The sequence below is a fragment of the Oryctolagus cuniculus genome, chromosome 8, assembly GCF_051225735.1.
Source record: "Oryctolagus cuniculus isolate XC-2025 breed Fujian yellow rabbit chromosome 8, ASM5122573v1, whole genome shotgun sequence".
Classification (NCBI taxonomy): Eukaryota; Metazoa; Chordata; class Mammalia; order Lagomorpha; family Leporidae; genus Oryctolagus; species Oryctolagus cuniculus.
The window spans coordinates 60,926,753-60,939,827 of record NC_142874.1 but is presented as its reverse complement, the minus strand read 5'-3'; positions in this window follow the sequence as shown (position 1 = coordinate 60,939,827).

Sequence of the window (13,075 nt, the reverse complement as noted above, 5' to 3'; positions counted from 1 at the left end):
CCTTTCTTAATTCTGAAAGTAGTTTGAGTAGGAGAATATGGATGCAACTGAATCTTGGATTCCAGTAAAAAGAATTCAGTAATCCCAATGGAAATTAATTTTGTTTAAAATGAATTATTTAAGCACTGTCTTTAGACACTGGATAACTATCTTGTATGTGAATAAAATTTAAGAATAGATATTGTACTATTTATTTCTATATGTATTTGTAACTTATTCATACTGTAGCCTTGAAAAGAAACTGCAAGAGGTACTTTTGACATAATTTATGATTTCCTGGCAACAAAAGGAAAATTTTACAATGTATATTCAGTTACATTGATAAAATGTAAATTTTTTTTATCTGAGGCAAGTATTGAGCAAAAAAATTTACTGGGTTCATTGTATTACAGTTTTAATTTATTGAAATAACAGAAATAAAAATAAATCCATGCATTTTTAGTTTAGGAATTACTGAAATGGAACTTTCTGCCATTTAATTATATCTTTCAGAGAACTATAATCTCTTAATCGCCATGAGCTTCTCTTTTATCCCAGTAATTGGCAGACATGCACATAGCATTCATATTACACTTTTCATGTCAGAAAGGAAGGCTGACTAGTGAATTAGAGGCTTTTCAAAAGTAAAGCTTCTGCTCTTTTAGTTGATGATATTTGAATCACTTTGAATATCCCATCAAATATCATCCTTTGATGGGGTTAATCTATATGGTAATGGTTTCTCTATTTTTGTGTGTGATTTCTTGGCCTTTTCATTTATTGAATACATTGTATTTGTGCAATTTATATCATTTAGAAAGAAAATCTGCAAGTCAGTGAAGGGAGCAGCATACACTTTTATGACAAGGAAATTACATTCTAAAACTTGTATTTAAATGATATATTCAAATTAGGTTAAAAAGATCCTTTGAAAGAGAATTTGTTTGTAGAAATTGTAAACAGATCTTGATGGGGGCAGAAGAGAAGAGGAGGTACAATTCTATGAAACTCCACATAAAGATAACTCCAAAGGATCAACTTTACTTTAAAATTTGGAGAAAGACACAAGCCCAGAGATTTTAGGCCACATGTGTGACCAGTAGACTGTATTATAAATATAATTCTACATCTAGAATATTGATGCTTTAGAGATTATCCCAAATTTTCTCACAGTCGGATAGATACAGGGGAGATACTAAGATTTGAGAAAGAGATGAGTGTTTGGTGTATTGACTAAGAAGATCCCTGTATTATTCAAGTTCCTGGGTTAGAATTTCAGCTCTGCTTCTGATTCCCGCTTCCTTGTGTGCCTTATGAGGTAGCAGATAAAAGCTCAAGTGCTTGGATCTCTGCCACCAAGGTGGAGAGCCAAGTTCAGTTCCAGGCTTCTGGCTTTCCCTTGGCCCAATCCTGGTTATTGCAAGCATTTGAGGAGTGAATCAGTGGATGAAAGCTGTCTGATTCTATCTTACAAATCAAATGAAAACAAATTTTAAAAATGGTACAAGACACAAATAGAGCTGCTGATACATCAGAAAGAATCCACTATTTTGCAAGTGTGTCATGTAATAAAGGCACAGAATTAATAAAGTGAGGCATAAAAAATCAACTTTCCTGTCACAGGGACTTTTTCAGTCATTGTAATTGAAGATAACTTTTTATCTTAGAAATATAAAGATCACGGAAGTATAAAGAATATCAAAGTGTAATCTGCAACTTATTTCTATCTAGTTGTACTCTTCTGGTTGAGGTAGTTTCCAATTCCCTATGTCTCAGTTTCATCATCTGTAAAATGAGGGTATTGTTTGCCTATGTAATGAGTTTTTTATGCATATGAAGATTAATTGAGCTAATACATATTAAGTGCTTAACACAGTTCTGGGGACAACGAATGGCAGCCCATTTTGTCATTATTAAGATAACCACAGAGAAATCTACAGGCTTAACATGATGGCTGGTGTATCAAGTATTCATACAGATGGGTAAATCATTGCTCTCTGCTCACAACTGAACAAACTCAGACTGAACAAGCAGCGTTTCATTTGCTAAAATTATATTTGCACAAGGGCAGATATTTACTGTTTAAGTTTTTACAAAATTTGGAGTGAATGAGTAGTTAATTAGCTCCATAAAGAATCAGTCATCATATGCTTCCAAATATATGGTTTGACCCTCCTTTTTTGTATAATTGAGATTTCAAATACTTTACGTTTTAAAAACTTCTATGTAATTATATTTTGTTCTTCTAAATATATGAAGCGAGTTTAAGTGTCATGTGACCTTGTTCCTTTCTCCTTCTCTCAAAGAGTATCCACCACTAAACAAATGGCCTACTTCTGTTGTCTGAGAAAAAGGCCGTGGAAGCTGTGCAGTTCTTGTCTTCATGCAAGAAAGAATTCAGGCTTGAGACAGAGAACGAAGTGATAAGGTTTTATTGGGGATAAAGCATCAGTCAGAATGGAAGGGATACCGAGAGAGTGCCCAGTTACTCGGACTGGGGGAGAGCAAGGTTATATGGTTGAATGGAGAGAATACACCTGGGTAGACCAAGCAGGAGGCCCAGCAGAGAGCAGAGAGCTGAGCCAGTGTCTTTGTTTAGACTCCCAGGTTTTTAAGGGAGTCTGTTTACCTACCTCCCCTTCTCCTCCAGGAAAAAGGATTGGGAGTCCTGGGGGAAGGGTTTGTTGGGTCAAAATTTGCAAATTTCTTCCCAGATTTGCTGGCACCAGGCAGAGCAGAGGGGCTCCCCTTAGGGCATCTGTGAAAGTTTTATTGCCCCTAGTTATCAGGTCAGGTAACCCATTTGGTCCTGAGGAGAGAATTCTCCTGGGAGCTTTGCTTGGGAGAAGGACTGGGACCACCTGGAAGGTTATCAGGGTCTGAGCAGGACTTAGAAGTGCAAAATGCTGGGCTCCTGGAGCTTCCACGGTAGGAGCAGGTCTTTAGGCCCTTGTCACACACACACACAAAGGCTAATTCCTGACTTCCTACCTAGCACTTCCAGTATTTCTGCTATGCATTTACATTTTATATATGTGTTAGTTTGTTTCTCTACAAAAACGGTATCATACTTCTTAGATCATCCTGTTGGGTTAGTTTTCACATTCTGAAATGTTCCAGAGTATTTGTTCATGCATGTAGAGGTGTCTCCTTTGAAAATAGTTTCAAATTTCTTAACTCACAACATACCTTTGATTTGTAGGTAAATGTGTTGACTTTCTTTCTGGTCTATAAATTGCCTAATCCAGTCTAAGGGTTAATCTTAGACTAACTACAAATTTAAGAAAGCCTTTTAAACAGTGTTCCTATTGGTTTTATAAAGTCAGTGTCTTGCAAACTTGCCCAGTTTGAAACTGTTTTATTAAACCAAGAGCAGCGGATTGAGAAAGCGTGTGTGCTTGTGAACCCATGTGACAGGGAGGAATGAATGTCCGTGAGAATAACTTTCAGCGCCAGTACTGTGGTACTTCAGGGTAAGTCACTGTCTGCAGCACTGGCATCCTGTATGGGTGCCAGTTCAAGTCCCTATTTGCTCCACTTCTGATCCAGTTCCCTGCTAATGGCTTGGGAAGCATAGGAAGATGGCCCAAGTGCTTAGGTCCCTGCCACTCACGTGGGAGACCCGGATGAAGCTCCTGGCTCTTGGCTTTGGCCTGGCCCAGCCACTCCCACTGAGGTCATTTGAGGAGTGAACCAGTGGATGGAAGATCTCTTTCTTTCTCTTCCTCCCTCCCTGTCTCTGTCTCTCCCTCTCTCTCTCTGTAATTCTGACTTATAAGTGAGTGAATAAGTATTTTTATACACACACACACACACACACAGAGAGAGAGAGAGAGAGAGAGAGAGAGAGAGAGAGAATAACTTTCTATGTCTCCCCTGGTCTCTGGAGCAATGTTGTGTGCCTATATGAGTGTTAATAGCCTTGGAAACACTCAAAAATAAAATCTAACAAAGAAATGACTTTTTATCTTGTATCTCAATTTGTTGGGGGCCCTTTAACACTCTGCCTTCTGTGTCACCTCCTCAGTGCAACACAATTGTCTGCACCATCCGCTTTCCAGCCTTTAAGTCCAATGAATCTGTCCTTTGTGAGTTCAAGTCTTCCAGCCATAGCAGGTATCCAGATGGGTTCATTTACTGTCAATTTTGTGTCCACGATGAAATAGACTAAGGGCAGTCTAAGAACAAGTGACCCGAGTCTCTCTCCTAGACAGACTGTATCCTAAATGTAGCCATTGTGATACGTGATTTAAACTATGTGAGAGTGCTCAGCAACCTCTCATCTTTCATGTTCTTTAGGCCAAAGCCCTGAGAGAAAAGTTTTATTAATATCCTTCTCATAGCTTTACTTTTCTGTCCATTTTATTTTTATTCCACATTATGTATAAATAGAGAAAATATTCCTTTATTTCCACCTTACAAAATAACTGAGCAGGACCTCAAAAACTATAACACGTGAAGCAGAGAGGAAAAGATTTTTTTCCAAAAATTAGTAATTGGCAGATAATTTTGATTTTGCATTTCAGAAGACAGTATTACTTTCTTGTTTTCAATTTGAATTATTTTTTCCTTTCTCTCTCAAGGGATAGATGCTTTGGGCGAAATAATGTTAAGTGATCAGGGAAAACAAAGAAAAATAATAGTTTTCAAAATAATATTTATCTACTCATAAGCAAATGTTAATTATTTCCACTTCTCAATATTGAACCAACTTTGGAGTGAATAACTTTTTTCAGGTATGATGCTTATGTTCACACGACATTTTTGTCTACTGTAGAAAATGAATAATGAAATTGTGGGATCTGAAATGCATTTTTATTTTTATTCCTACAGACAAACACCCTCCAAAATGGCTGCCTTAGTCTTCAGTGTAATGAGCAAAGTTTGAGTAAAATTTTCCTTGCACCTTCACTCACAATCAATGTTAACAAACTTCTTTTAAGAAATGTTGTTAACACATGTTATCTCATAGATATATCCCCTAACTTAGAACGGTTTTGATTACAGAAAGTAAGCATTAACTCTACTTAGTTTAACAAGAGGAATTGTATCACATAATGTATAATCTCTAATGTCTGGTGGCCCTAAGCCAAGTATGGCCAAGGCTCCAACTGCACTTCTCTGCCTTTCCCTATGTTCCTTCTTGTTCCCTGTGTTTGCTTTGTCCTGAGGCTAGATCTTATCCTGGTCATTTAATGACAACACCAATTTGAATTCTCATATACAGATATACCAGTGTCCACAGGCATAAAAGAGGCCATTTCTCCCTTATGTACTCGTTAGGAGAAAAACAAGAAAAAGAAATTCAGAAATCTCTCATGATCCCAACAGTTTCTCAGTATGCAGTGGCAAAAATAGCCTAATGCCTAACCCTGTCACTGGAAAGGAATTAGTTTATGCTTTACAGCTGTAAGGTTGGTCTCCACCCAAGAGAAACCACTACCTCCTTTGGCTGGGGTAGTGTTCAGCCTTTCTCGAGGTTTGTGGCCTTGAGGGAAAGAGTGGGGTTTAGGCTCATGGGAAGCTCTGTTCTCTCGAGATTCCAGGATGCTGTGATAAATATTGTCTAGGCAAGCAATGGTTTCTGTTATGTTTTGGTAGAACAAAAGGGAATATAATCTTCCCTTCTAAGTAGATCCCAAATAAAGAATAAAAAGTATTCAAATACAAAGTCTTATAAGACATACATGCAAAGAGCTAACCACACCTGAGGGTGGAATTGATGGAATATCGTGACACAGACATTCAGTTTATAAATGAATGCACTTTTTTTTTAACTTTTATTTAATGAATATAAATTTCCAAAGTACAGAATATGGATTACAATGGCTTCCCCCCCATAACGTCCCTCCCACCCGCAACCCTCCCCTTTCCTACTCCCTCTCCCCTTACATTCACATCAAGATTCATTTTCGTTTCTCTTTATATACAGAAGATCAGTTTAGCATACATTAAGTAAAGATTTCAACAGTTTGCTCCCACACAGAAACATAAAGTGAAAAATACTGTTTGCGTACTAGTTATAGCATTAAATCTCAATGTACTAAGGACAAAGATCCTACATGAGGAGTAAGTGCACAGTGACTCCTGTTGTTGACTTAACAAATTGACACTCTGGTTTATGACCTCAGTAATCACCCGAGGCTCTTGTCATGAGCTGCCAAGGCTATGGAAGCCCCCTGAGTTTACTGACTCTGATCATTTTTAGACAAGGCCATGGTCAAAGTGGAAGTTCTCTCCTCCCTTCAGAGAAAGGTACCTCCTTCTTTGATGACCCGTTCTTTCCACTGGGATCTCACTCGCGGAGATCTTTCATTTAGGTTATTTTTTTTCCAGGGTGTCTTGGCTTTCCATGCCTGAAATACTCTCATGGGCTTTTCAGCCGGATCCGCATGCCTTAAGGGTTGATTCTGAGGCCAGAGTGCTGTTTAGGACATCTGCCATTCTATGGGTCTGCTGTGTATCTCACTTCCCATGTTGAATATATTTGTCTGCTTTCAAATATATTTTCAGTGGCAAAAAGGAAGATTTACCTTATCCAATGACCCATTCTATTATCAGTAGCCAGATATTGATATTAACAATGTTAGTGTCTAATTTTCTTATCTTATTGAATTAAATATTTTATTTATTAACAGGAAATTGGACAACATGCATTTTAACTATTCATATTTTCAAACATTGAAATTAACACTCTATGCATTTATGCATTATAAAACATTGGTGATCACATGACTTCTTTTTAAAAGTGCATTCATTTCCCATGTTGGATCATTGGAAATTTCCCATGTTGGATCATTGGAAATGAATGCACTTTTAAAAAGAAGTCATGTGATCACCAATGTTTTATAATGCATAAATGCATAGAGTGTTAATTTCAATGTTTGAAAATATGAATAGTTAAAATGCATGTTGTCCAATTTCCTGTTAATAAATAAAATATTTAATTCAATAAGATAAGAAAATTAGACACTAACATTGTTAATATCAATATCTGGCTACTGATAATAGAATGGGTCATTGGATAAGGTAAATCTTCCTTTTTGCCACTGAAAATATATTTGAAAGCAGACAAATATATTCAACATGGGACTTATATTTTAGCAGCAATGGCAGTAAATATAAATTTAAAAAACATATAATGAATTGAGTGGTAATAAGGAAAGGAGTGGAGAATAAACCAAGGAGAAAGACTTAAAGAATATTAGTTTAATGGGATCGGTTAAGGCCTCCCTTCGATCAGAGACCTGTCAGAAGTGAGGGAAGCAGTCATGTAACTGTCAGGACATTTTACAACTCTGGGGTGAGAACTGCAAAAAACAAAACAAAATAAAAAACCAAGATCAAGTGACAATTTGTAGATAAATTTAGAGAGAGAGAGTGAGAGAAACTGACACAGTGGTAAAATTGCTCCCTTTGCAATCTCTTTTTTTCATTTTTTCTTAAATTTTTTATACTCAAGATGGTTGTAGGAGCATGAAATGGCATAAAAAATTTACTGCTTATGGAAACTTTCAGCTACATTCCTACTTTATTTCCCCAAGGATATTGCAGCAAAGGAAAAATAATGGATACATCTGGATACAGATTTTTATTAAAAAGGATTTCTTTCTGTATTATGATCACCACCACTAGTACTTCCTACACATCTTCAGGCTTGTTACAAACTGTATCATTTTTTAGTGACAGTTTATGAGTATTCAGATAAAGAGATGGATAAAAATGTGTCAGAGCTTATAAGACATTGTCTAAGGGAAAGACATAGTATGTCTGGTATAATTGAGTCACTAGAAACAGAGATTCTATAATGGGCAGAGATAACTGTCCAAGTTCTAATGCAATAGCTTTCGTATAGTTCTTCATAATGACAGCATTGCCTTTGAATTATTCATGAGGTCAGTTCAATACAATAAATTATATGAAACTTTTGGTATGTGGTATCTGTTCCATCAGTGGTTTCTATTAAAATTAAGATATCTATTATTTTGTTTCACATTCAAAGAATATTGTTAGATTTTGACATCGTTTCCTCTATCCACTAGGTAGTGTTTCAAATCCTTATATGTGCCTTCATCACATGAAACTTAGAAAAAAATTTTAAATACTGAAGATAAAAAAAGGTTGGGTTACTCAGACTCTTAGATTCCTAAAACAATGTTTTCATACATTGATATTAGTATTTTCTCATTTAATTCACAGATATCTTCCCACCTGAATAGTCTTCCACTGCAGTATACCAAATGTGTTGAATTTGTACATTTTCCTGGGAAATGCATATTGGGGTATGAGTGTATGTTCTGTTTGAAGATACGTAAATTATATTCTGCACTAGGTCTTGTAGTAAATAGTCTGGTAGTTTTAAATACTTATTGACATCTTTTAAATTTTAGCCCTCTTCCTTCATCTCTGCCCACAACTGGATGTCAAATAAGAAAATCTGGGTATTTTCTGCTTTGGTGCTGATGAGAGCGTCAAAACATGCAAGGTCCTTCCCATGCATGGCAATGCTCTCCCCATCCGCACCTCCTATCTGCCATAAAAATTCCCAACATGGTTCCTTGCCCTGGTCTCATCACCAGTTTTGTTTGCTTTACCAGCTTGAGTTCACTTTGCTCTCCCCAGAAAGCCACATTAGAGTAGCATCATTAGTTTTGACATTGCAAACAAACACTGGGTGGGAGGCTTCTTAATACTGTAGAGTAATCAAAATACATTTCTCTGTTTCTTGATCTACTCAAAGTATTTTTGCTTATAGATGCAAATACACACATATGTATTTCTATATTGAGATTTATGATTCTAACTGGTATCATGACCAGTATCCTATTTGTGCATAGTAAAATCGGTCCCAATTTATTTATCTGTATCCCTTTTGAAGGGCACTGGGTTTTCTCCAATTCTCCAGCTCTGCAAAGGGTAGTGTGATTAATATGTTTGTGTTTACTCTCACAAGCCTAAATAACACTCTGTTGGATATGTGTCCAGGATTGATAACAACTGACATATTGTTAGCACATTTTTCTATTTTTGTTCATTTGCAGGATTTATTTTCATACATTAAATATAAATGCCTGATTTGCTATATTCAGATGTCTTCATCCTGGTAGTTACCTGTAAGTTAACCCCATCTTGCTCACTTTGGTACAAAGGTCTTACTTTTAACTTAAATAAATCCACAATGTCCTGACCACTTGAATTAAATGGGCCCTATAATAAGTATTTCTTCACGATTATTTTAAGTATTTTCGTATCCATTTGGAGTCCATATTTTTATTTAGTATCATGATCTAGGTATATTGGTTCACAAAATGGTGATCTGTTTTTTCTATGATAATGGGTAACTTTTGGACTTTGGTAACTTTTTTCCCCACAACCTATAAACATGGGTTTGTTTGAATGTTTCTATTCAAGTTCAATATTTTGCATCCAGTGTGGTGAGATTTACCTGGGTCAGCCTCACCATGCTTTTTCTCTTGTCAAGCACTACTTTTCTATTTAAAGATCTTTCTTCTTTTAAATAAAAGTTTGAATAGGGCTGTATTTAGTTGTTAGTTTAATTTGAAGAGTGATTATCAACAATCAGCATGTTACATCTTTTATTAAAATTATTGTTGTTGTTGAAAAGATTTATTTATTTTATTGAAAAAACAGAGTTACAGGTGGTCACTTAACTGACTACACCACAATACCACATCCTCAAATTATTTTTAGTGTATTATGATACTTGTTTGTATACAATAGTTTTCATTTTCTCTGATGATGTTAGTTATTTCATAAGTCCTTACATTTCATTATTATTTTGATATGTATGTGGCTACTATATTCTATAACAAGGTTCTGAGACATTAGGCAATTCGGTTCCCTTAATGTCCTATCAATTCCAAATTCACAAACAGGGGTGAAATAAAAATAATCATGTTTATTTGTTTACATGGGGGTGGGAGAATGAAAAAGCTGGGGATGTCCCTGTTAGCTATCTCCAGGGAATCTGACCATGGATTTCCAATTATCCCTGATCAGTTTTCCTGACTGGATAAAAGTCTAGGTAACAACTATGTGGATATTCCTCGGATCGCTGTTGTTCCTTTTGGATTGCGTTGCATGTCATAGTGCCAGGAATCCGCTTTATCAGAATTGAAGCCAGAGCAGATGCTTTCTCTCTGGTGATATCAATCCTTTTAGACCAGGCAGTAAAATCCTGAAAATCCCGCTGTCAGATTGGTGAAGTCAACCTACTACATCGTAGTAACACAGTAAATACTGATATGTGATTCAGTTTTTACATCCTATTTACAGTGCTTTGGCAGGTGTTACTGTATTTTCTATATGCTTATTGCTGGTGCAGAAAAATTCTTCATACATTTGGCTAAATGTTACCATAATCTCTCAACCACTTGAGAAGCTTGCCAGTTTTGCAAGGATTTCTCACAGTAATGGCTATATTGTTCTCAAATAATGAGAGTTTCATATTTTCCCTTCCCATCCTCTTGTTGCCATAATCTTTTTTATTTATTTATTTATTTGACAGATAGAGTTAGACAGTGAAAGACAGAGAGACAGAGAGAAAGGTCTTCTTTCCGTTGGTTCATCCCCCAAATGGCTGCTACAGCCAGTGCTGTGCCGATCCTGAAGCCAGGAGCCAGGTGCTTCCTCCTGGTCTCCCATGAGGGTGCAGGTGCCCAAGCACTTGGGCCATCCTCCACTGCCCTCCTGGGCCACAGCAGAGAGATGGAGTGGAAGAGGAGCAACTGAGACTAGAACCCAGCGCCCATATGGGATGCTGGTGCTGCAGGCAGAGGATTAACCTAGTGTGTCATGGCACCGGTACCTGCCATTATCTTAAAGCATTGTCCAGTGTTATTTTAAACAATACCAGGGAGATCAAATACCCATGTGTTATCCTGATTTGAAAGTGAATGTGTTAGGTTTTTCCATTAAATATGTGTTTTCTAAATGATTTTGGCATATAGACATGTTTAAGTATTAGATATCACTTCATATTTCAGATTTTCTAAGTTTTTTTTCTCATAGGTAATGCTGGATATTATAAAATTCTTCTGTATATAAATACCTTAACCATTTGCTCATAAACTTTCTTCTGAGTTAGATTCTTTGTCATCATATTCCTAAAGTTCAAGCATCAGTAAATCAAATTTCTAAAATGTCTTAGCTTAAGAAAATTTTTAATCATAGTAATCAAAGATATGAGCAATGCATAACGAAAATCAGTAGATTTATTTTTAATTACCCTAGCTATAACAGGTAAATTCAAATTGCTTTGGGGTACACAGTTACAGTTTTCATTTTGACTGAATCTATAAGAACTTCCTCTGAAAATAAGGATAATATTATATTCAGCATAAAAAGTTAAAATTAAACTTGAACATGAACAAAATGTACTTTTTAAATTATTTTCCATGCCTTGTGATCATTCTCATATCTGTGATCAGTTAAATGTATAAAAAGTTATCAAAATCACATGATAAAGAACATATCTTGGTCTTAAAATTTATATTTAACCATAAATGCTCCTATAAATATACTTTTAAATGGCCTATCTAGACTCTTAGATGAATGCCAACTGTGAATGTTATCATAATGTCAATTTCTGAGGTTCATAAAAATACATCTTGAAATGTTCTTGTAAATGTCCCTGTGAATACAAAATTATGATCAGGAGAATGGAAATGTTTGAATTGTATTTCATGAGATTATAGAAAATCTTCAATAGCCATATGACCTTCTGTGAAAGAAGTCCAGTAATTTATGATATAGAAAATTGTGTGTGTGTGTTTGTGTGTGTGTGTGGGGGGTATACTGAGAATCTCCCTTGCAAGAAGCAACGATTGTATAATAACTCAAAATAATATATTAGTTTGCAATATATGTATAAGCTGAACCTGAAGAAACGAAATTCCATATGCATTTGAAAAACAATCTAGGAGTTGAGCTGAAAATTCAAGGTTGTGAAAAATTAATGAAGTAGGTGAAATGCTGAAGTAAATGTAGATGATTTCCATGCCTTCTAATTGTGTTAATCCAAGAATATCCTAAAGGCTTTTTAAGTATTTCTATTTTTGTTATAATAATATTGTATTTTGTTAATGATTTTGGAAGATAGAAATCTTCTTTCTAAACCTTTTTTTTCCTGTGACATGCACACAAATACACACACATATATACATTTATACATATGGACACATAGTCATATATTTACATTATTCCTAAGAAATATAACAGATATTTAATAAATCCTTTGCTTCATATTGTTTTTATGTGAATTTAAAAAAATATTCAAAGGCAACAGAAACACAGCTAAAATACTAAAAGTGCCTTTGTACTTTGTAACATTACCATATTAATATAATAGTTTTGTTGTTCATAGCATATATCTTTCTGGGTGGATTTGTGTTGCCCTCATTGTCCTTTTACTTCTTTTAAGATTTATAATCCATCATGCCTTGGCCAGTATAGCAATAACAGCAGCAGATACGTCAACGCACCTGGCCTCAAAGTTTGTGTCTACAGATTAGAATGTAAGAAAATTATGAAAGGTGAATGGTCCACAACTTTCACAAAAACTCAGTTATATATAGTTTTATTCATATATATACACACACATACATATATATATATATGATATTAATGCTTTTAAGCAGGCATCTCAGATGTTGTGACAAGGTTAGCAAGCTCATGTATGTCATCATCTGTAAAGTTTCCAGAATAAAGAGCACTAATTGTTTCGGTGGATTTAAAAATAGAGAGATTCACTTTGCTTTCCAGGTTTGTACCCCTATCCAGCTCAGTTATTGGGAGGTGTGGGTATATTGTCCTCTAATCAAATTTCTCAAGCCATCACTTTTAAGAAGTCAGTAAAACAAAGTATTGAAATGCAGATTGTATTGATTTGTTCCAAGTTATTGCAAGGTAAGAGGAAACAGTTATGTTAGGGTAAATCAATATAATCTACATTACAGTACATTGCCTCCCAGCATGCCAGGAAATAGTCAGTGATCTCTATTATAGAAGTGGCCACTGTGACCACCCTATCTTGTTTGTTGTTAAATTTATGTCCCTAACACCTTAAAGTAAGCAT